The sequence below is a fragment of the Haliotis rubra genome, unplaced genomic scaffold, assembly GCF_003918875.1.
Source record: "Haliotis rubra isolate DU_JTF1 unplaced genomic scaffold, ASM391887v1 Scf1130, whole genome shotgun sequence".
NCBI classification, from domain to species: domain Eukaryota; kingdom Metazoa; phylum Mollusca; class Gastropoda; order Lepetellida; family Haliotidae; genus Haliotis; species Haliotis rubra.
In genome coordinates, this window is record NW_025765038.1 from 243,212 (window position 1) to 267,523 (window position 24,312).

At 40.4% G+C, this 24,312-nt stretch overlaps 1 long non-coding RNA gene across 1 annotated transcript; it reads left to right on the forward strand.

The window, feature by feature from the left end:
• Positions 1 to 415: 415 nt before the first annotated feature.
• LOC124291723 lies at positions 416 to 7,668 on the forward strand. The gene is made up of 3 exons (XR_006902269.1): positions 416 to 428; positions 4,787 to 5,006; positions 7,656 to 7,668. It is a non-coding gene; the product is annotated as an uncharacterized LOC124291723 (long non-coding RNA).
• The last annotated feature ends 16,644 nt before the right edge of the window (positions 7,669 to 24,312 follow it).

Genomic DNA, 24,312 nt, shown 5'->3' on the forward strand with positions numbered 1-24,312 from the left:
TTGTGACAGTGACAGCAACAGCAACATCGAACACAGCAGCAACATCGACCACAAGAGCGGCAACGACCGTTCGTCACCAAATTCAACGCAATGCCATACTTCTATCAAACCAACTGTAAAAGTTTTGCCACGACCGTCCTTCCTAATAACAGACATTCTTGGGCAGAGAGGCACCAACTTGTCTGACAGACTATCAAGGGATGTGCGAGGTAGGGACACAACGCCCGTTAGTGCTAGGGCGTTTGGCCACATAACTGACAGTAACTTACTTGGGCACCTATCCGACACATCTAGAATCGGGCACCTGCCCGACACATCTAGACTCGGGCACTTGTCAGATAATGCCAGAAACGCTGGACATCTTTCAGACAGATCGCGGTCTCGCTCTCCCCTCTACAAGAAAGCGGACACATCGCTAAGCGACAGTGGTGAGTGTCAATGAATTTTTAACATTTAACAGTATATATGTGGCTGAATCTTGTTAAACCGTGTAAACACTGATTATTAATCAACATGGACAATCAGAAATGTAACATGAAAAGTTAATGGTATGCACATTGGTACTATTATAACACCGCATGTCCCTGTGTGTCATACCCCGGCGACACCCACCAACCTGAGTGTGTTGTATAACTCCTAATACCTATATAACTCCTGTTTTACACATTCTATATTTCCATCTATACCACTTAAATATAACTCATTTTAACACCCCCTTTATTTCTTTCTACATCATACATATATAACGTTTGTTCACCACAACCTATATTTCCATCTATAACATACATATATAAATCATTTTCAACCCACCCTTATTTCACTCTATACCATACTTACATATCTGACTTCAATAATTTCCAGGATTACTTGACAACATAGATCAGGTCTTTAAGGAAATATCTGCAACATTTCAAATATTTGTCAATGCACATTGTGACAAAACAATGAATAAATAGTTCACCATATGCTTTGATACAATAATACTCGCAGAGAAACTTTTACGGACTTTTTCTTCAAACGTCCCATTAAACAACCGTTAACATTTACTATCATACAGAAACTGTTTTGCTGGCTGTATGTTTAATGTCAAAGCACAAACTACTATTCAGTGATTCCACATAAAGGAAATATTGTAATTGTCTCTAACAAATATATTCCTGCAAATATTCGTATATTGACAATTTTCTAAAGTATATTAATTATTACTATTCAACAAAGAAAATATAATTATAAATATTAATTAACATGAAAGAAATTTTGTCATGATTTCCGAAAAATAAATATATATTTCATTTCTGCAAAAGACTATTAACCAATAAACACTCTAAATTTTTATGTTGGGATCCGAAATTGGATCATTCCACTTTGAAAGTGTCTTAGAAATCTTTTATAATTTTATACTTAAATGAAATTTAGCATGGTAAATCAATCACTTTGCACAAAATTCAACTTGACCGAGTTGAATGTGTTTTAATAATAATGACAATATGTATAACACCCTTGTCGAGGCGAGATATCCTGCTCAAAGCGCACAATGTTTTAATACTGTTATGGCTATACAGAAGTCCACCCCTCGTGTCAGCCTGTCCTGGTCCATGTGGCTTTTGGCCAGTCACGGACTGACCGGTGGCGAGGGTGCAAACTGAAGGCTTGTAAGTTGTAACCCCCTGGGAACACAGCAGGCTGTCTGTAAACAAAATATATAATTTTGGGGATTCAAATATGCTGTAAACAAGCTGTAAAAACAACAACATACATAACATATATTTGAGACTAAAATATGCTGTAAACAAGCTGTAAACAGCATACATTATATTTGGGACTAAAATATGCTGTAAACAAGCTGTAAACAACATACATTATATTTGGGACTAAAATATGCTGTAAACAAGCTGTAAACAACATACATTATAGTTGGGAATAAAATATGCTGTAAAACAACATACATTATATTTGGGATAACAAAAATGCTGTAAACAAGCTGTAAACAACATACATTATATTTGGGACTAAAATGTGCTGTAAAGAAACTGCCAACAAATCACGAGAAGAAAAGGATTGGTGTGCCAATCCTAGGAATATAATTTTCTTTAATATGGATATATGTATATACTATATTCATCTGTCCGTTTGTGTAAATTGTGTAAACCTTCATAAGCGAGAAGAGTCAACTTCTATCCTTGCACGGAGGTCAAATGCTCCCAAGCTTGACACACACATATCTAACCGACCACTACGGATGAATGATTAATAATATTTTGTCAATTAACGAATTTAAATACGTAATAATCATTACTACTACAACCAACCGTAACATCTCTGAACATTTGTTTGCAGAACAGATACCTTATTTACTCATTAAAATACTTTGAAACCTTTGCATAAGAGTTAATAACAAAGAATGAGTTGATCAGCTGGTGATGCAGGTGTGTTTGATGAAGGTCTGGGACACAGATCACACAGTGCCCCTCTCAATACGTGATTATTAAAACAAATCTCATCCTTCACAGCTCGTGATTAACTAAACTAGCTGTCAACAGCTACCTGATCCCAGATCGTGGGGGCGAATATCCGTCGGCTGACTACAGTTGACCGTTCTCGCCAAGAGTGTGCAACTTCCTAATTAACTCTGCAACATTTGTAATAGCCACAAAACTTCCGCAATAACAGTTACGAATTAAAACATGACGAGTATTACATGCCATTTACAAATTAGTACTATCCAGTTACCCTGTGTCAGTTACTTAACGGGGAAAATAATCTGACGGTCGAAAGAAAGTTGATTTATGGTATATAAGAAATTGAAAGAGTTGTTTTAATGTATGTATATGTATATATGTATGTATGTATGTATGTATGTGTGTGTGTGTGTGTGCGTGTGCGTTCCTAGGTTGTTATGTAATTAATTGAATTGTTATCTGGATTTTCAAAGAGATTTCTTACCTTCATGTGTATTCTTAGATGAACTCAATACTTAACTTCTATCCATGTAGTAAATTGGAAAGATAATGCTGTAATGTTTTAGAAATAAGTTCTGAAATGGAGCTGTATTTTGCATAATGACATAGAGGTATATCTCTTTCAATGATGTCGATGTATGTTCTCTACGGTGAAAGGGAGGTATATTTTACAATAAAATAGAGCTACATTCTATTCCGTAAAATGGAGGTGTTTTTTTGTAATAATATAGATGAAATTCTATACTCTGACATTGAGGTATATTCTATAATAAGATATATCTAATTTCTATATTGTGAAATAAAGTATATTTTATGACAATAATATATATGTAATTCCTATTCTGTGAAATGGAGGCATATTATGTGGTAATATTTGAATATTGTGAAATGAGGTATGTTTATAATAGCCTAGATGTAATTTATATACTGTGAAACGGAGTTATATTATATAATAATACATATAGAAATTCTAAACAGTGAAATGAGTTATATTATAATGTATATATGTAATTTATATACTGTGAAACGGAGGTATATTATATAATAATACATATAGAAATTCTAAACAGTGAAATGAGTTTTATTATAATTCATATATGTAATTTATATACTGTGAAATGGAGGTATGTTTTATAATAATATAGATTTTGTATAACAATATACATGTAATTTCTATTCTAAAATTATATATATTTTTATATTAATATAGATGTAATTTCTATACAATGAAATGAGCTATATTCTATAATAAGATAGATGTAATTACTATACAATGACATGAGGTCTATTCTATAATAACACAGATGTAATTACTATAAAATGAAATGAGGTATATTCTATAATAATACAGATGTAATTACTATACAATGAAATGAGGTATATTCTATAATAATACAGATGTAATTACTATACAATGAAATGAGGTATATTCTATAATAATACAGATGTAATTACTATACAATGAAATGAGGTATATTCTATAATAACACAGATGTAATTACTATACAATGAAATGAGGTATATTCTATAATAATACAGATGTAATTACTATACAATGAAATGAGGTATATTCCATAATAATACAGATGTAAGTACTATACAATGAAATGAGGTATATTCTATAATAATACAGATGTAATTACTATACAATGAAATGAGGTATATTCTATAATAATACAGATGTAATTACTATACAATGAAATGAGGTATATTCTATAATAATACAGATGTAATTACTATACAATGAAATGCGGTATATTCTATAATAATACAGATGTAATTACTATACAATGAAATGAGGTATATTCTATAATAATATAGATGTAATTACTACACAATGAAATGGAGGTATATTTTATAGTAATATATATGTAATTTCAATACTAAAACGAGGTATATTTTCTACACTGTAAAATGATGTATATTTTATAATTTTATAGATGTAACTGCTATACTGTGAAATGTAGATATAACTCAAAAAGACTAAGGAAATATGTTCTGTAAGTACATATTTTAGTCATTTAAAGGTATGTTCTTCATTGTGAAATGGAGAATATGTTAAATAATACAGATGTAATATCTCTGCGGTGAAATGAAGGTATCTCTATGTTGTGGTTTGTACGATGAGATGAAGGTGTGTTTCTGTATAACATAGGTACATTCTATTCTTTAAAATGGAGGTTATGTTTGTAATAATACGTTATGTTCTGTACTGTGAAATGGAGGTATTATCATTATGATATTGAGGTTGTGAAACTGAGAGATATTTGATTTGTAAGGACATAGAAGTATGTTCCTCACGTTGAAATAACTGCTTTGTTTTCCAGACGACGAGGATGACGTCGACGATGGTGATGAAACTGACCCCCTCATGATAAAGTCCAAGAAGCCCCGCAAGGCCCGCACGGCCTTCACTGACCACCAGCTGAGCTGTCTGGAGAAAAGTTTCGAGAGACAGAAATACCTCAGTGTCCAGGACAGGATGGAACTGGCGGCCAAACTCAACCTCACGGACACCCAGGTGAAGACGTGGTACCAGAACAGAAGGTGAGACAAAGTTCAGAGTTCTCTCACTGTGACTGTGTACGAGACATATCTCAGCTTAAAGGCCCCCATTCCCCCTGTGGGAGACACATATATCAGCTTAGAACACTCTCACTGTGACTGTGGACGAGACATATCTCAGCTTAGAACACACACTGTGAATGAGGACGAGACATATCTCAGCTCAGAACACTCTCACTGTGTCTGTGGGCGAGACATATCTCAGCTTAAAGTACTCTCATTCTGACCGAGGGCAAGACATATCTCAGCTCAGGGCAATCTTACTCGCACTGTGGAACTGATATGTTGCATTCGCCTACTCAGTAAGCTCAAAGATTCGCACTCCCTGACCTGGCGAGGGGTTCCACACCCTACATCTGCCTAGATATTTTTTATAGAAACCCTTCAAGCAACCCGAAGACAAACCCATGTCACTGAAAACCCAAACTTCCCCCTGTCTTTCTGGCCTCCATGTTGTAAAGTCAGCAGAGATGGTACCTGCCAGCCCCTTGGCTGCCAGTGAAGTACTGCGATGACGTATTTGTCCTGCAGTAACGGCACCCCTGTAGCAGCTGCAGCTCTCACAGGGAATACAGGGGTTTGGACCTCACCGTGAAGGACAGAGTGTCAGAACATCAATCTATTGTTATTTCAAGGGGCGACTAGTACAGCCGTCAATGCCCTAGTAATAACCACACTAAACACAGGTCGGTCAGAAAGCGCGGCGTGTGAAAGAGACGGGTCATTTGTTACAGTGGGGAGTGCGAGGTCAAAGGCACCCTAATGCTTGTCTTGTATCTGGTCGACCCCTTCTTGCATATTGTTTGCCTCCTACATCCGATATATATAGCACCTTCCACCCAGTAAGGAAACATGACCGCTTCCTACTCAAGTCTAAATATTGAGTAAAATGATAATTTTCTCATGTACTTCAGAGGTAAAAGGCTACTGCAGTTCCTCTACTTGAACCTTTAGACAATATTTTAAATGGAAACGTTGTAAACGTGTTTACTGGCGACAATATTATACCGGACATCCACAGAGTGTTTATTTTACAACTCAAAACGAAATCATAAAATAGGAATGTACAGCATCGCAATGTACCTCGCCGCAGCGCCACCCACAGAACCGCTCCGTCAGGGCCGTGAGAAGCCGCCTGTACTGCCGTGTTGCTACAACCAGCTATGACGGTGTGCTCTTGACGCCTCTGTCAAAGGAGAGTTACTCATTTCGCACTAACACAAGCTGCGGGAATAAAGAACGTCATTCACAGTGTTGTCACGAGCGTCAAAGTTTCACTCAGAACGAACCTACTCTCTCCAGGGGGGCGACACCATGCGCCGTCAGGCAGAACTCGCCGTGGTCCCAAGGCCCCGGACAATGGCCCTATCGCCGTGATGGGGATGGGGTGACTTCCAGCTATTTGACTAAAACGCAAACAAATTTCGTCGTTACTCGATTCACTGGTCTCGTTTAGAATCCTATAAACACTGTCAATTTTGACAACAATATTATGAAAAGGATTAAAGAGTCGTGCCGTACGTTGAGGTACTTGGGTGTGTGGCGCGTACAGTGATAGATATGTGCGGTAGAGTGTGGGGTGCGCAGAAGAACGCGGGACAGCAGCGCTATAAGGGAGTTTAAAAGATGGCAGTTTGTGTTAACTTCTTATATACTGATTGAACTTGATAAAAAAGCAAGGCACGACAGAAGAACGTTTCTGGCTGTTTTTGCACCGTCAGCCATGACATGTCAGCATAACGACTGATCTAACGGACTCTTGTACTGCGCTTGTCCATTGTCTGATGCCCGCACTGATGACTAGTTCCAACATATAGAAGTAAGAGCGATGTCACGCTACACTATTCGTCGTGAACATCCTTCTTTTGTTTGCCCAAAATCTGGAGAAGTAGGCATTCCTAGAGAAAGTATTCCTAAAAACATGTCAGACAAAAATGGAAAGCCCCTCTCTTTTGAAGCTGTCTGCTCTCTAAAGGTCATCATGTAATCATGGCTGCTGCTGGTACTATTACTACTACTGCTGTTTCTGCTGCTACTGCTTCTACTACTACTACTACTACTACTACTACTACTACTACTACTACTACTACTACTACTACTTGTCCAGGTGTTCGTGACCACGAGTTTTTCCCAGTATTTTCATATGTTGCTATCAGTTTGGTGCGTGAATCCGTGGAGGCTTCTGTCCGAACTAATTTAATATAGATTACCACCTGTAGCACAGTGCCGCCGTTGTATGCTGCTGGCGACAATAGTTGCCCGCATGTCACGGCGCTGGAGATAGATCTAATATATTCATTTTATTCCCGGGATTCAATTACATCCGATAAGGGTGGGTGTTCTCAATGGCTAATCCCAAGGAATAGGATGCATTCAATTATGTGACTGGGTTTAATATGATATACCCCCCATACAAGCTAACTGCTGCGTCTCCGGGAACACGGGTCTACAGTAATCTCTAGTTTTCCCGAACTTCAACAACTTGGAATACACTTGTAGCATGCCGACGTCGGATCTTACCTAGCATAACAGTCACTTATCAATGACGCCCTATATGACAATGACTAATCAGAGGCTCCCTCCCAGACATTCACCACGTAATATGAAACTCACATTGTCCCTCTATTCCAGAACCAAGTGGAAGCGACAGACAGCCGTCGGTCTGGAACTCTTGGCGGAAGCTGGCAACTATGCCGCCGTACAGCGCATGCTCCAGACCAACCCCTACTGGTTCACGTATCATCCCCAGGCTGCGTCCATCCTCTCTAACATAGACGCATTCTACTTCCGCCACGGAGAGTCAGCCTTTACGCAGGCACAGAGGCCCTCACTACCCCGGATGTTCATCCACGGGCTCCAACAACACGTGAGTCAGCTCCCAACACCAACAGGGTCCACTGTGTTCCCGGAGAACCGAGGATGAATGTCCCCCGAGCTGACCAACGATGGCTGTGTATGAAGTGAAGCTTGGACAGATAGGTTACACGGCTGAACTTTGTGAAAACAAGAGATGCGTGTTGTGTTCATGTGGCCATCTGTAGAGGAGGTTGGCGCGACCAATGACGTGCCCAGTGACGACACGTCTCGGCGTCGACCTGATATGAGGCCTGTTCTGTGTGACAGAGCTGTTCTTATGTTCTGTGTGACAGAGCTGTCCTAATGTTCTGAATCCCAGCTTTGATCAGATGTCTGTTTATTCGAATAACTGTTGTTTTGTGGGTTTTTACGAACACTTAATGTGACGTCACTGCTACGACCACTTAATATACTGTCACAAGTGCTAGAGCGTTCTTTTGACTCCCCCTGTTCGACTGACTGTGCTATGAACACTAAATACACTGTCACAAGTTCCAGAGTGCTCTTCTGATGTCCCCTTTGTTCGAATGACTGTACTCTGAACACTAAGTGTGCTGTCACAAAGTACTAGAACGTCCAGATTGTCTATACCGTGCATTGAAGCCTGCTGGTGCTGGGCGTTGCATGGGTTGTATTCATGTTACCATTATATTATCTTTACCCCAAAGCATATTTAATGCTGTTTCTAATATTCTTCATTTTACATTGATGTTTCATGCAATAAAAAATCAAACAAAGAGACATTTATTGATTGTTCATTTCACACTTGAGAGGTAAGGGCTGAGTCGTCTCGTGTCGGGACTGTGTAAGGTGGCGGTGTAACCCGGTGCATGTGCTACTTGACTTTTTAAACGATGTCATTAATAAACTAAATGACAGAATATCAATTACTGATTGCGACGCTGAACCAGCCATGATGAAATGATTATTGATTATTTAGCTAATAATCGATGTCATCTTTACAAAGCTGCAGTTTCTGCGAACACTACAACATTTTCTGTGTGAGGCACCCCTTCCTTCCAACGTGATAGTTGTTTAAAAGCGTTTTGATGTCATTCAATAAATGAACAAGAGTATATTTTAAGGGTCGATACCCCTGTGTGCTTCCACTGGCCTTTGAATGTTGACAATGTCAGTTCAACTGTTTGCATTAGTCAAACACTTTACTATAAATTAATTTCAAATTATGTATTATGTAACATTTGCCACACGACTAGCCTTAAGTGAATGCATGAGAGACCTCATTGAGCCGACTGAGCGCTGCGAGGGGTGGAGGAGCAAGCGAGAAGTTGTCAGGGAAGTAATATACAATGCTTGGGGGTGGGGACACGACGGGCCGCCATTGAGGGGAGATGTTTCACCATGTAGACCGCGGTGATAAATAGACTGGCTTTACACGCAAGTGAGGAAGCTATCGATGTCATATTTTGATTCTATCGGAATAAGGAAAAAAGGAGCAGACCTGATCCAGAGTCGATTTTGTCAGCGTGTGTCATCTTGAGTCAGTGAGATGGATGGGGTGAGGAAGGAAATATGACGCTTTTGTCTCAAGACCATCCACTCGTACATAAACAACCATAGCAACATTAACACTTCATCACAAAACACACTTCGTAAAGACTACATGTTTGGTATAGTGGATACTCCTCGACAGTATATATATATATATACACCTGACAAACGTCTTATCAGCACACACTACATATACCTGATACATGACATCACCGCACACACTAAATATACCTGATAAATGTCATCACAGCACACACTACATATACCTGATACATGACATAACAGCACACACTACATATACCTGATACACATCATCACAGCACATGCTACATATACCTGATACATGATATCACAACACATACTACATATACCTGATACATGTCATCACAGCACACACTACATATACCTCATACATGACATCACAAAACACACTACATATACCTGATACATGTCATCACAGCACACACTACATATACTTGATACATGTCATCACAGTACACGCTACATATACCTGATACATGACTTCACAGCACACACTACATATACCTCATACATGACATCACAGCACACACTACATATAACTGATACATGACATCACAGCACACACTACATATACCTGATACATGACATCACAGCACACACTACATATACCTGATACATGACATCACAGCACACACTACATATACCTGATACATGACATCACAGCACGCACTTCATATACCTGATACATGACATCACAGCACACACTACATATACCTGATACATGACATCACAGCACACACTACATATACCTAATACATGACATCACAGCACACACTACATACAACTGATACATGTCATCACAGTACACGCTATATATACCTGACACATGACATCACAGCACACACTACATATAACTGACACATGTCATCACAGCACACACTATATATACCTAACACATGACATCACAGCACACACTACATATACCTGATACATGACATCACAGCACACACTACATATACCTGATACATGACATCACAGTACGCACTTCATATACCTGATACATGACATCACAGCACACACTATATATACCTAACACATGACATCACAGAACACACTACATATACCTGATACATGACATCACAGCACACACTACATATACCTCATACATGACATCACAGCACACACTACATATACCTGATACATGTCATCACAGCAAACACTACATATACCTGACACATGACATCACAGCACACACTACATATACCTGATACACTTCATCACAGCACACACTACTTATACCTGATACATGGCATCACAGCACACACTACATATACCTGATACACGTCACCACAGCACACACTACTTATATCTGATACATGGCATCACAGCACACACTACATATACCTGATACATGACATCACAGCACACACTACATATACCTGATACATGTCATCACAGCACACACTACATATACCTGATACATGTCATCACAGCACACACTACATATACCTGATACATGTCACCACAGCACACACTACATATACCTGATACACGTCACCACAGCGCACACTACATATACCTGATACATGTCATCACAGCACACACTACATATACCTGATACATGACATCACAGCACACACTACATATACCTGATACATGACATCACAGCACGCACTTCATATACCTGATACATGACATCACAGCACACACTACATATACCTGATACATGACATCACAGCACACACTACATATACCTAATACATGACATCACAGCACACACTACATACAACTGATACATGTCATCACAGTACACGCTATATATACCTGACACATGACATCACAGCACACACTACATATAACTGACACATGTCATCACAGCACACACTATATATACCTAACACATGACATCACAGCACACACTACATATACCTGATACATGACATCACAGCACACACTACATATACCTGATACATGACATCACAGTACGCACTTCATATACCTGATACATGACATCACAGCACACACTATATATACCTAACACATGACATCACAGAACACACTACATATACCTGATACATGACATCACAGCACACACTACATATACCTCATACATGACATCACAGCACACACTACATATACCTGATACATGTCATCACAGCAAACACTACATATACCTGACACATGACATCACAGCACACACTACATATACCTGATACACTTCATCACAGCACACACTACTTATACCTGATACATGGCATCACAGCACACACTACATATACCTGATACACGTCACCACAGCACACACTACTTATATCTGATACATGGCATCACAGCACACACTACATATACCTGATACATGACATCACAGCACACACTACATATACCTGATACATGTCATCACAGCACACACTACATATACCTGATACATGTCATCACAGCACACACTACATATACCTGATACATGTCACCACAACACACACTACATATACCTGATACACGTCACCACAGCGCACACTACATATACCTGATACATGTCATCACAGCACACACTACATATACCTGATACACGTCACCACGGCACACACTACATATACCTGATACACGTCACCACAGCACACACTACATATACCTGATACATGTCATCACAGCACATACTTCATATACCTGCTACATACAAATCTGAATACAGATTTTGTCATCCATGAAGTTAGGTGCTTTACTTTTACTCAGCAGTGTCTAAAATGCCACTGTAAAAACCGAATTTTACATTATTACTTCTTATAACATTTTCCCATCTTGGCAGTAACGGTTGAAACAAATTACAAAGGAAACTGAAATGTGTGAGTATTTTGACGTATTTATGACCAGCAGGAACTGTTACCCCACAGTATTTAGCCCTACATATGTGTTACATAGAACCTGCCACCGAGGCGACAACACAAACAAAATGAGTGGCAAGCTCAACCAGCTCTTTTTCCGAGTACAGGAAACTAAACATATCAACCCCATTTCCTCACACAATGCCACCTCTTATAAAATATCTGTGATCACATTCATCACGTTGAAAACAACTGATTTAAATATTATTCCTAGATGGGTGTACCTTTAAAACACAGCAGTCTTACACCTAATCACTGATGGCAGAACATTCAGTCTACACTGGAAGTTGATTGTGATTTGTTGTAGCATAACCTTGAAGCAGTTTCAGCTTATTATGTCATGGTCTCTTTGACACATGGGTTCTCACAAGAACACCGTATACTTCACGTTTGTTCCCGATAACAAATACAAGGATTGCGTCAATTAGGTTGTGCCACACCAGACCCCTCAAACATATTTCCTAGTTCTCAGCCAGAAGCCCATAGAAAGATGTTCTGTATAATTTAGAACTGATGAACTGATGGACAATCGGTTAGCACTGATGACCTCATAGATAATTAGTTAGCACTGATGACTAATGGACAATCGGTTAGGGATGACGACCTGAAAGATAATCGGTTAGCACTGACGACCTTATAGTTTATCGGTTAGCACTGACAAACTCATGGACAATCGCTTAGCACTGATGAGCTCATGGACAATGGGTTAGCACTGATGACCTCATGTTCAATCGGTTAGCACTGACAACCTCATGGACAATGGGTTAGCACTGATGACCTCATGGACAATCTGTTAGCACTGACAAACGCATGGACAATTGGTTAGGACTGATGACCTCATGTTCAATCGGTTAGCACTGACAACCTCATGGACAATGGGTTAGCACTGATGACCTCATGGACAATCTGTTAACACTGACAAGCTCATGGACAATCGCTTAGCACTGATGACCTCATGTTCAATCGGTTAGCACTGACAACCTCATGGACAATGGGTTAGCACTGATGACCTCATGGACAATCTGTTAGCACTGACAAACTCATGGACAATGGCTTAGCACTGATGACCTCATGTTCAGTCGGTTAGCCCTGACAACCTCATGGACAATGGGTTAGGACTGATGACCTCATGGACAATATGTTAGCACTGACAAACGCATTGACAGTGGCTTCGCACTGATGACCTCATGTTCAATCGGTTAGCACTGACAACCTCATGGACAATCGGTTAACACTGATGACATCATGGACAATCGGTTAGCACTGACAACCTCATGGACAATCGGTTAGAGCTGACTAAGTTATAGACACGTCGTTAGCACTGATGACCTCACGGCAAGGACAATCGTTAGCACTGATGACTATGTATTTCGTCAGCTATACCCGATTAAGTCCACCACCTGTTTTGGTACGACATTTACTATTTGTCCAGTTCTAAGTATTTCAAATGAATACACGTTTTGTCCTAAAAAAACATTCCATGAATTAAAAACAACAGTATGCTGAACACCAGAAATGTAAACGAAATCAAGAAACTTGTAAAAGTCCTACATGATAGCCTATTACTGCATATATGTGTGCTAAACCTTTACATGCGTCTTTGATAGATATATTTCTGTTGAAGTGTTTCTGCAAATTATCAAAGAAAATGTTTAGATGTGGCCCAACGTTTTCACAGTACCACCGACATCTTAATTAATACCAACGTAGGTGGTTGTTTTAAGAAACAAAGTGATTGACATTAGGTTACCATTGAGGACTCGTGGGCAACTGGTTGTTTGCAAACATCACTTACATGTCATGACTGTACACTGACCATACAAATCAGCATTGTGGCACTACCTGACCACCGCGAGCTAGAATATTTGGTGGGTAGTGTTTGTGACAGCTGGTGCAGGTGACAGTGTTAGAGCGGACAGTTTCAGTTCTGACAGTGTTGGTGACAGTATTTGTAGTTACAGTTTTATCCCTGACACTGTTCATGATAGCGGTGCCATGCTGACAAGGTCAGCGGTTGTGTTCGTCTATGTCGTGTCAGCTATGATGCTTCCCTGACGTACGCTAGCTCGGTTTCCTTCACATGTTTCTGCTGTGGGCGACTCTGGTTGCCAACATTCATGTGATGAACAAGCTATTAGACGTATGTGGGGAACTGCTACCCACAGACTTACAAGTGTTGTATACCGATACTGTTCCCTTGCTGTGGGCACTCTACCAAGCGTGAATACCCCCACACAGACAGGAGGCGAGATGGAGTCAATCCTGAGGTGTTTCGCCGGAGACAGACAACAAGGCTGAAAGGGGAGTCCCCAGCAGCACCAAGGGTCAATGTGCCTCTTTCTGCAGTCGTTACACGGATCACAGGCAGGGCAGAAGCCTATGTATTAGTCTAGACGTGCCGATTATCTATCTCGTAAGGTCTGTTTGAAGTTTGGCTCCTCATGTAGCCCCGATCACTGAGCCCCTTTCTGACCGGGCGGCGTTTAGTGGGATACAATCTACCTATCTGGTGTGATAAATCCCCGCACTACGTCTTCTAACCGATGTGTATGTCAAATAGCAGTGTTTAAGATGAGCTGGTAATACGGCCTATAGTGTCGCACATCCGCCAGTCTCGTCATGCGAGTAATCTGTTGGTAATGGGCAGAGGAGGCTCTGTGACTGCCGTGGGTCGCCTGTTCCAGTCACACACACCAACACTAGCTACAATACGGTGATAGCTGAGCAAACGTGTAATTGTTCCTGCTAAATAAATTCAAATTCAATGTCCCAATCTCACGGCTGTATCTTTCTTTGTGGGCCTAAAGAGCCACCGAGAGGAACCAAATTACCCGTGTTTACTGGCCTATTGTTTCCACCTTCTCTCAGCACTGACTAAATCCTGGTGGGCGGGGCGAGATGGGGGAGATAAGACCGGCGTCGCCAACCATGTCCCCCCTCCCACCCCCACCCCTGCCCCTCCCTCGCTAGTTTGGTCCGCCTGTTACACTCACGCACCTCGGATGTGTTCCCACTGGGTAATCTCCTGAATGGCGGCCATTGTGTTGGGGATAAGTTATCCCTTTATCATAACGTGTTCGTCATCTATAATCTGCTACACTTGCTGTCCCGTGTGACTCATGATCTTCCTGAACCCAACACTGACTTCTGTAGGGACCATGGCTGACATTCCGGTCAGACTGCCTCAGGGACTCGGGGGGCGAAAACTCACATAAGGACAGAGCTTGACTTAGATATCCAGACTGACTCCAATAAGGACCCTAAATCTCTAGACTGACTCCAATCAGGACCAAGGTTGACTCAGATCTCTAGACTGACTCCAGTCATGACCCAGGTTGACTCAGATGTCTAGACTGACTCCAATAAAGACCCATGTTGACTCAGATCTCTAGACTGACTCCAATAAGGACCCAGGCTGACTCAGATCTCTATACTGAATCCAATAAGGACCCAGGTTGACTCAGATCTCTATACTGACTCCAATAATGACCCAGGTTGACTCAGATCTCTAGACTGACTCCAATAATGAACCAGATTGACTCAGATCTCTAGTCTGACTCCAATAAGGACCCAGATTGACTCAGATCTCTAGACTGACTCCAATAAGGACCCAGATTGACTCAGATCTCTAGACTGACTCCAATAAGGACCCAGGTTGACTCAGATCTCTAGACTGACTCCAATAAGAATCCAAATAGACACAGATCTCCGAATGGACACTAGTAATGTCCTAGGTTGACTTAGATCTCAAAGGTGACTTTGAAGAGGACCCATGTTGGCACAGATCCCAGACAGACTCAAATAAAAAACCAAGGTTGACACAGACCCCACAGTAATTCTCTCAAGGACCAAGGTTGACACAGATTACACAGTAATTCTCTCAAGGACCAAGGTTGACACAGATTACACAGTAATTCTCTCAAGGACCAAGGTTGACACAGATTACACAGTAATTCTCTCAAGGACCAAGGTTGACACAGATTACACAGTAATTCTCTCAGGGACCAAGGTTAACACAGATTACACAGTAATTCCCTCAAGGACCAAGGTTGACACAGACCCCACAGTAATTCTCTCAAGGACCAAGGTTGACACAGATTACACAGTAATTCTCTCAAGGACCAAGGTTGACACAGATTACACAGTAATTCTCTCAAGGACCAAGGTTAACACAGATTGCACAGTAATTCTCTCAAGGACCAAGGTTGACACACATTACACAGTAATTCTCTCAAGGACCAAGGTTGACACAGATTACACAGTAATTCTCTCAAGGACCAAGGTTGACACAGATTACACAGTAATTCTCTCAAGGACCAAGGTTGACACAGATTACACAGCAACTCACATATTCCCAACAGCCAACTCAAATAAAAAACCAAGGTTGACACAGACCCCACAGTAATTCTCTCAAGGACCAAGGTTGACACAGATAACACAGTAATTCTCTCAAGGACCAAGGTTGACACAGATTACACAGTAATTCTCTCAAGGACCAAGGTTGACACAGATTACACAGCAACTCACATATTCCCAACAGTCATTATCTGGTCATTTCTGGAATTCGAAGTCATGATTGATGGCAGAGAGAAAGAAATAAACTAAAAGAAAAATAGAAATTGACGAGATTGTCGAAATATGATCCATCGAAGACGTACACACCAATAAGCATTTACATCAACAGCAACAACGTTTCTATTGAGCACCATACACACAGGAAGGACACACCATTTCGTTAGTATTTTTCAAGCTCGTTTATCTCGGTCGCACTTGATCATGACCATAATCATGCAATCTGCCGTAACCTATGTTGGTTTAAGTTCTAAACGTTTAGATTACGGCGATGTTCTGTTTAAATTGTGTTTGGATTGTGAAAGGTCATCGTAGTTCAAGCGTTTAAATAGAACACACGAAATGTGTATAGGGTTTAGGATACATATTCTAAAAACATCGTTCACAGAATGTATAAAATTGAATATACTACCCAATGTATCCAATACGTTACAGTTGTTACAACGTTAATGAAGTGTTAAAACATGGATTACTGACCCTATTCAACCCATGGAAATAGATGTAGCAATTACCAAATGACATATGTATAACGTGCGGTATTTAAGTACAAGAAAATACGTATACCTGTTACTGAAATCATGATTTTGCGGAAAACAATTAACCCGGTACTCAGTTAATTAACTATAAGAAAATAATGTAAATTACTGAGTTGAGTATATTGTGGTACTAAATTGATTAAGTACTGGAAAAAAAGTATATACGTTAATTAATAAGTACAATGCATTTAGTATATCTGTAACTGAGTTAATTTAGTACAAGAAATAAGTATACCGAGTTAAATAGGAACATGAATACATATGTTGACAGGTTAAGTACAAGAATATAAGTACAAATAACGTGGAGAGCCACACACTCGCGACACCACATTCCACCAGGTCACAAACAGATCCAGATGTAATCCAAAGTCGAGTCCGGTTTTTGTAACACACTTCTTGTCAACCAGGCACAAGAAGATACATACTTACATAACTGAATTACTCAACTACTAAGTCAATCAACTCAACCCGTTCTATTCTACCACCTCTGTTCTATCAAATCTAACCACTGTGTTATTACACCTCTAAATGTTCTTCCGAGCTAATCATCTTTAACCACCCTTTTTGTAAATTTCTACTTGGTGTTGGCGCATGTTTCAAGTAATGTTATTGTAGCAGACTGGTAGATCCAATATTTATGTAGATTATTAAGAGGTTAGGTGAAATTGGGTTATATTTCGCTCATATGACGACATGCATGTGTGTGTATGTGTATGTGCGGCTGCTTGTACTAGCCCAGACTGAAGCTGGTTTTATAGTGCTAGCCCACTGAGATACCATGCCGCAGTGAAGCATGAATACCCCACTCAGACACATTATACTGACTCAGAGCCGACCAGTCCTTGTTGTACCCATTAATGCCGAGCGCCAGGCAGGGACCAACAAGTACCATATTTTAACGTCTTTTGGTATGACACGGCCGGGGATCGAGATTATTATGTGATATGTTTGTTACTGGTATAAGTTGTTGAGGATGTCTGTGAATCGTTAACCTAAAGAGTTCCATTTGCTCATGAAGAAATTTGATCTTACTGGAAGAGTAGCCTGGTCTACGTCTGTGAAATGTTTGCTGTGTTCTTCTGGTTTCGGATGTGTATGGAGCATGGTCAGGAAGGTGTGTTCCTATCTTTAAGAACAGAATTTGAAATTGTGATACATGGCGTCTTGCATCCTTGCATCTGAATTAATTATAATGAAATTAAGTCAATACCAAATGTTGAATAGTATGTAATCACTATCATTCAAATAAATTTTATAAGATATATTTGTCTACTCAGATTACATGCACTACCGAGAAAGTTTAATATTGAGGTATAGTCAGTGAGTTTAGTTTTACGCCGCACTCAGCTATATTCTAGCTATATGGCGGCTATTGAAGTGTCTGGTAAAGTTTAGACTTTATTTGAGTGTTTTAACTTATAAGAAGTGATTGTGATCGGCATTCTAAAAGTTGGTGAGTCAAAAATGAAACCTACAACTTTATGGATGACAACTCCTTGTTTACTGCACAGAGCGACGTTTCGATGTAGATTCTTACATCGTTATCAATACATTTAGCTTGATAACGGTGTAATAATCTACTTCGATTTCATTTTTAATAAGAAGCCTCTGTAGACATTAACTGTTCGACTCATGTTATGGAGGTGTTGGTGTCTCATAGAAATGTTGTACTATCACCTGTTGTTGTTTAATATACATTTGTACATGTATAATCACTATAATTCACTAGCCCAAAATTTGAATGTAGAATGTAAGCATCGGTTTTCAGGCAATAATCTTGGATGATTTAAAAGTATATTATAACTTAACAAATCGGAATGAGTGATATATTTATCAAATGACCCCATGAAAATTCATTAGCCAGTCGGGCCAGTGACTGTGGAAATTTACTGACCCGACTGGATTTTACTAGCCACGGGCTAGCGTACCAGTGGCGATTTCGCACACTGCATGTATATAATAATGAAACACTTTTGCTACTATGTAAATTACGAATGTTTATTTTTCAAAGTGTGCAAGGGCCCATGGTCAACAAAACTAAAACACAATAAATTAAAAAAACACTATTCTCTCTATGAACTCTGACTGCTCTATCCCGTCAATTCGATCTATCAGCCCTATTACATCAATCCACCCCAGCTGTCCACCCATTCAGTCTAACCACTCTGATAATGTTCCCGTTACGCATGTTGCCATATTTCTACTTTATCATGATATAGTCTTATGGATTCTGAAGATGGTCGGAAATGGCCACGGCTACTCCAGACGCCTCCCGCATATAGCAGCACCCTTGGCGGGCTGATGAGTGCGGTCAAGTCAGACCTTTCAGTTATGCCACCAATCACGTGCAGGTATTTGCCCTTTGACCCGTCTCTGCATATCCGAGATAATATCACCAAGAAAGTATATCTGCACGTTTTGTACGCAGCTCAGTGTTCCATGCTGCCTGGCAACATCCGGTGAAGGGTAGAGGACTGATGAGGGTGGGAGCTCGGTGCACAAAGAGGTTGTGAGCGATAGGTTCTCTCCACTTGCACAGTGTGGATCTTATCGACATGATGGACGAGCCAGTACAGATCTGTGGCCAATTACTCGCGACACGGTGGCGAGATCGACTCCATCTGCAACCGGAGTCTAAACGCTTCTAAAAGGAGGAACATTGTAAATGACATAGGTCGTGACAACACCTTCTCACACGCACAGATCGCTATTGTTGAGTTGTAAAGGGAGGTAACTCTATCCCTCAGTAGCCATTAGACCATGTGGATCAGTCACAGTGTCAGACATTAATTACAGTGCTAATCAAAGACGATGACCGCTTAGCGGTGACACGCCACTAGGGGAGGTACTGTGGCTATCGCTCACGCATGCGTAGTATGAACTCACTGACCTACTGGCGTGGTCAGTCACGTGGCTCACAGTTTGTTGACATTAAAGTGTATCTTCGCGCCAGTTGTACCCAGTGAGGGAGTGGGTGAGTGAGTGGAAGGGGTTTATATACATGTTACCAATATAACAAACTACGCCATGGCGACAGGATTGAATAATGAATACAAAAAGCAGTTGTTAAAAAAGCCGTCACTTGTCGGGCTCATCCCAACCTAACCGTGACGTCCACCTTATAACGTCAACGCCTATGTCGATGTCACCATATCCTCACGATATCGCCGAGCCAATCCGCACGGATGTCAGATCGACGTGTCGTGTAAGTATCCTCTATACGGACTTTAATGGAGGCACTAACTATTCATAACCACTCTCAAGGGGATTATACAAAGACAGTTTACTTGCGTGTTGGAGCAACACTACACTGATATACGCTCTGATCTCCACTTGACCATGCACAGCGTTCCGGTGGCAGCAAAGTCCTGCATTGTCCATCGAGGTCTGATGGTCAACATAACTGCGACTACACACGCATGTGAGCAGCTGAGATACGTGGGCGTTACCCTTCCCACCCACACCTTGCATCACCATAGGGTACAAATGACCATCAATTAATGAGGTGATTGATAACGTCCAGCATCCTAATTTGTGGGGTGCGGACAGGGAGCGCCACACCTGAGAAGGTCAGCCGCAGTCTAACGCCGCTTATATTTCTGATTAATGGGCCACAGGACAACATGCACTATAATTTTGAACCGATTAGTGCATGTACAGTTTCAGTCTTCTCCTGAGTCCCATGTTAACGCTCGACCGCCTGCCCCAGCCCTGAAAACAATATCTCAGCAGTATGTACCCGTGTCTCACTTATCACAGCAGTGTGTACCCGTGTCTCCCTTATCACAGGAGTATGTACCTGTGTCTCACGTATCACAGCAGTGTGTACCCGTGTCTCCCTTATCTCAGCAGTATGTACCCGTGTCTCACGTATCACAGCAGTGTGTACCCGTGTCTCCCTTATCAAAGCAGTATGTAGCCGTGTCTCCCTTATCACAGCAGTATGTACCTGTGTCTCACTTATCACAGCAGTGTGTACCCGTGTCTCACTTATCACAGCAGTGTGTACCCGTGTCTCACTTATCAAAGCAGTATGTACCCGTGTCTCACTTATCACAGCAGTGTACCCGTGTCTCACTTATCACAGCAGTGTGTACCCCAGTCTCACTTATCACAGGAGTATGTACCTGTGTCTCCCTTATCTCAGCAGTATGTACCCGTGTCTCACTTATCACAGCAGTGTGTACCCGTGTCTCCCTTATCACAGCAGTATGTACCCCAGTCTCACTTATCACAGGAGTATGTACCTGTGTCTCACTTATCACAGGAGTATGTACCTGTGTCTCACTTATCACAGGAGTATGTACCTGTGTCTCACTTATCACAGGAGTATGTACCCGTGTTTCACTTATCACAGGAGTATGTACCCGTGTCTCACTTATCACAGGAGTATGTACCTGTGTCTCCCTTATCACAGGAGTATGTACCTGTGTCTCACTTATCACAGGAGTATGTACCTGTGTCTCACTTATCACAGGAGTATGTACCCGTGTCTCACTTATCACAGGAGTATGTACCCGTGTCTCACTTATCAAAGCAGTATGTACCTGTGTCTCATATATCGCAGGAGTATGTACCCGTTTCTCACTTATCACAGGAGTATGTAGCCGTGTCTCCCTTATCAAAGCAGTATGTACCTGTGTCTCATATATCGCAGGAGTATGTACCCGTGTCTCACTTATCACAGCAGTATGTACTCGTGTCTCACTTATTACAGCAGTATGTATCCGTGTCTCACTTATCACAGACGTATGTACCTGTGTCTCACATATCTCAGCAGTATGTACCCGTGTCTCACGTATCACAGCAGTATGTACCCGTGTCTCCATTCTCTCAGCAGTATGTACCCGTGTCTCACATATCACAGCAGTATGTACCCGTGTCTCACTTATCACAGCAGTATGTACCCGTGTCTCACATATCACAGCATTATGTACCCGTGTTTAACTTATCACAGCAGTTAAGCAAAATGACATAAGTTGTGTATAATTAAATGTTTGATGGCTGAGAGACCATATTGTTTTATTTGAGCTCCTACTCTTGTTAAGCTTCACTATATCAGCCTTATCTCATCCTCTTTCGAGAATGTTCCTTTCTAACACTGGGTAAAGTCAACGTGTTGTTTTAATCCTGCATTGTTGGACCTTACCTGCCTGCTTCACTAGCTGGCGATTATTGTGCTTGATGCACATGGATTGTGTAATCTAGATATTTTTCTATAGACGAACATGTTCAAGATGTATTCCCCAAAATTATGAACCACGACGGGCGTTCAAAACGTAGTCAGCCTCACCTACAAAATGACACAAATGCAGTTGTTTTTATGTTTCATTTTTCTACACATTATCTGTCAACCTCAAGCAAAATTATTTTGCCATGTTCCAGCCTCACGATCCCCATCTTGTTTGACTTTTTATCTTGGTACCCCCAAAAACGTAGAATCTGCAATAAATGCAACACAGAATTCAGGAAATAAAATATGCAAGAAACATTTTGTGTGTTTGAGATAGACAGAAGTCCGCTAGAATCAAACTTAGATATTAAATAGCATAAAAAAGCAGTTTGAAACTACAATCGCTTCTTAAAGTGACTCCCCTTTCGTGTTTACTAAACGATCTTGTTTTGGAGACACTACCCATCCCCCTTTTAACTCATTCTAATGTTTTCACATATTCATACAAGATGCCAAGGCTTCAAACTAAATACTGAATGGTCACACAAGTGTCAGCTCACAATATATTGTAAACAGTGCCAGCTTGAATATCTGGACACAATGTTTTTGAAAGATTAATATGGGTGTGTGCTAAAAAAAAACCCAGCCCCCGTCTAAATATAAATCAAGCACTCCAAATCTTTGACTGTTAATTATGACGTGCCTTCATTCCAATATTATCATATTTTATATGATATTATCTGAGGGTATACCATTATCCAAGAGGTACCAATTGACAGATTCGGGTCTTTTTTGCGATTTTGTGAGAAATATTATACCCCAATGTGTTGTGATGACTAATATCTCGCTAACCACATTACCCACATATGTGAAAGTATGGATATGGCTTTGCTAATAATTCTTTCAAAATAAAATGGATGCTTTTCAAACTTTGGACATCGAGTATATAGTTAGGCTGACCTCGTATATAAATGTATCACAAAAAACTCAGATTGTCACGCTACGAAGGGACCAGTGCTGAGCAGTGCTACAGAAAAATAATCATTTAGACCATTCTCTCAAGTGACTCAAAACCAATCTTGAAAACTATAACATACTAAACAATCGTTTACTGAACTGTAAACTATATTCTACTGTACTGTAAAGTATTACCTAGCATAACTATAAACTATTATCTATTGTATGTTATGATAATAACTTACTGGCCGTTCAATAGATGCTCCAATGTGTCATTCTAACTGTTGGGCTTCACGATGAGTTTAAAGTCTCAGATATTTTCCATAAAATCTACGTCTGCTCGAAGGATTTGCGAGAATATCCATACTCTTGAACATATGCATACACATTCGAGCTGATGACAACAGCGAGCAAGTTACGATTTAATATGTTTTGTTTCAACATCCAAACAAAATCCGTAAAAATGTACATATTAAGATTCCAATGTTTCGAGCAGTAAAATGTTTTAAAAATATGACTACAGTCCTTGAAAATGGCGTTTGTTCAACCAGACCCTTGTTGACTCTAGCTACAAGATATACTTCATATTCTTTAAATCAAACATTTATTGAAACATTAATGTTCAAACTGTCATAAAACACACAACGTATTTCAAACTACAGATATTTCGTTAAAAAACAAGCGCTGTATCTCTTCGCCACGCTCTGGGGATTATCCTAGGGTTCCATTCTGTAACAGAACATAATATATGATTCTTAATTCGTTTGATATATGAAAGTGGTGAATATTGAAATGCATTCAATTCATATTCTGTTTCAAAA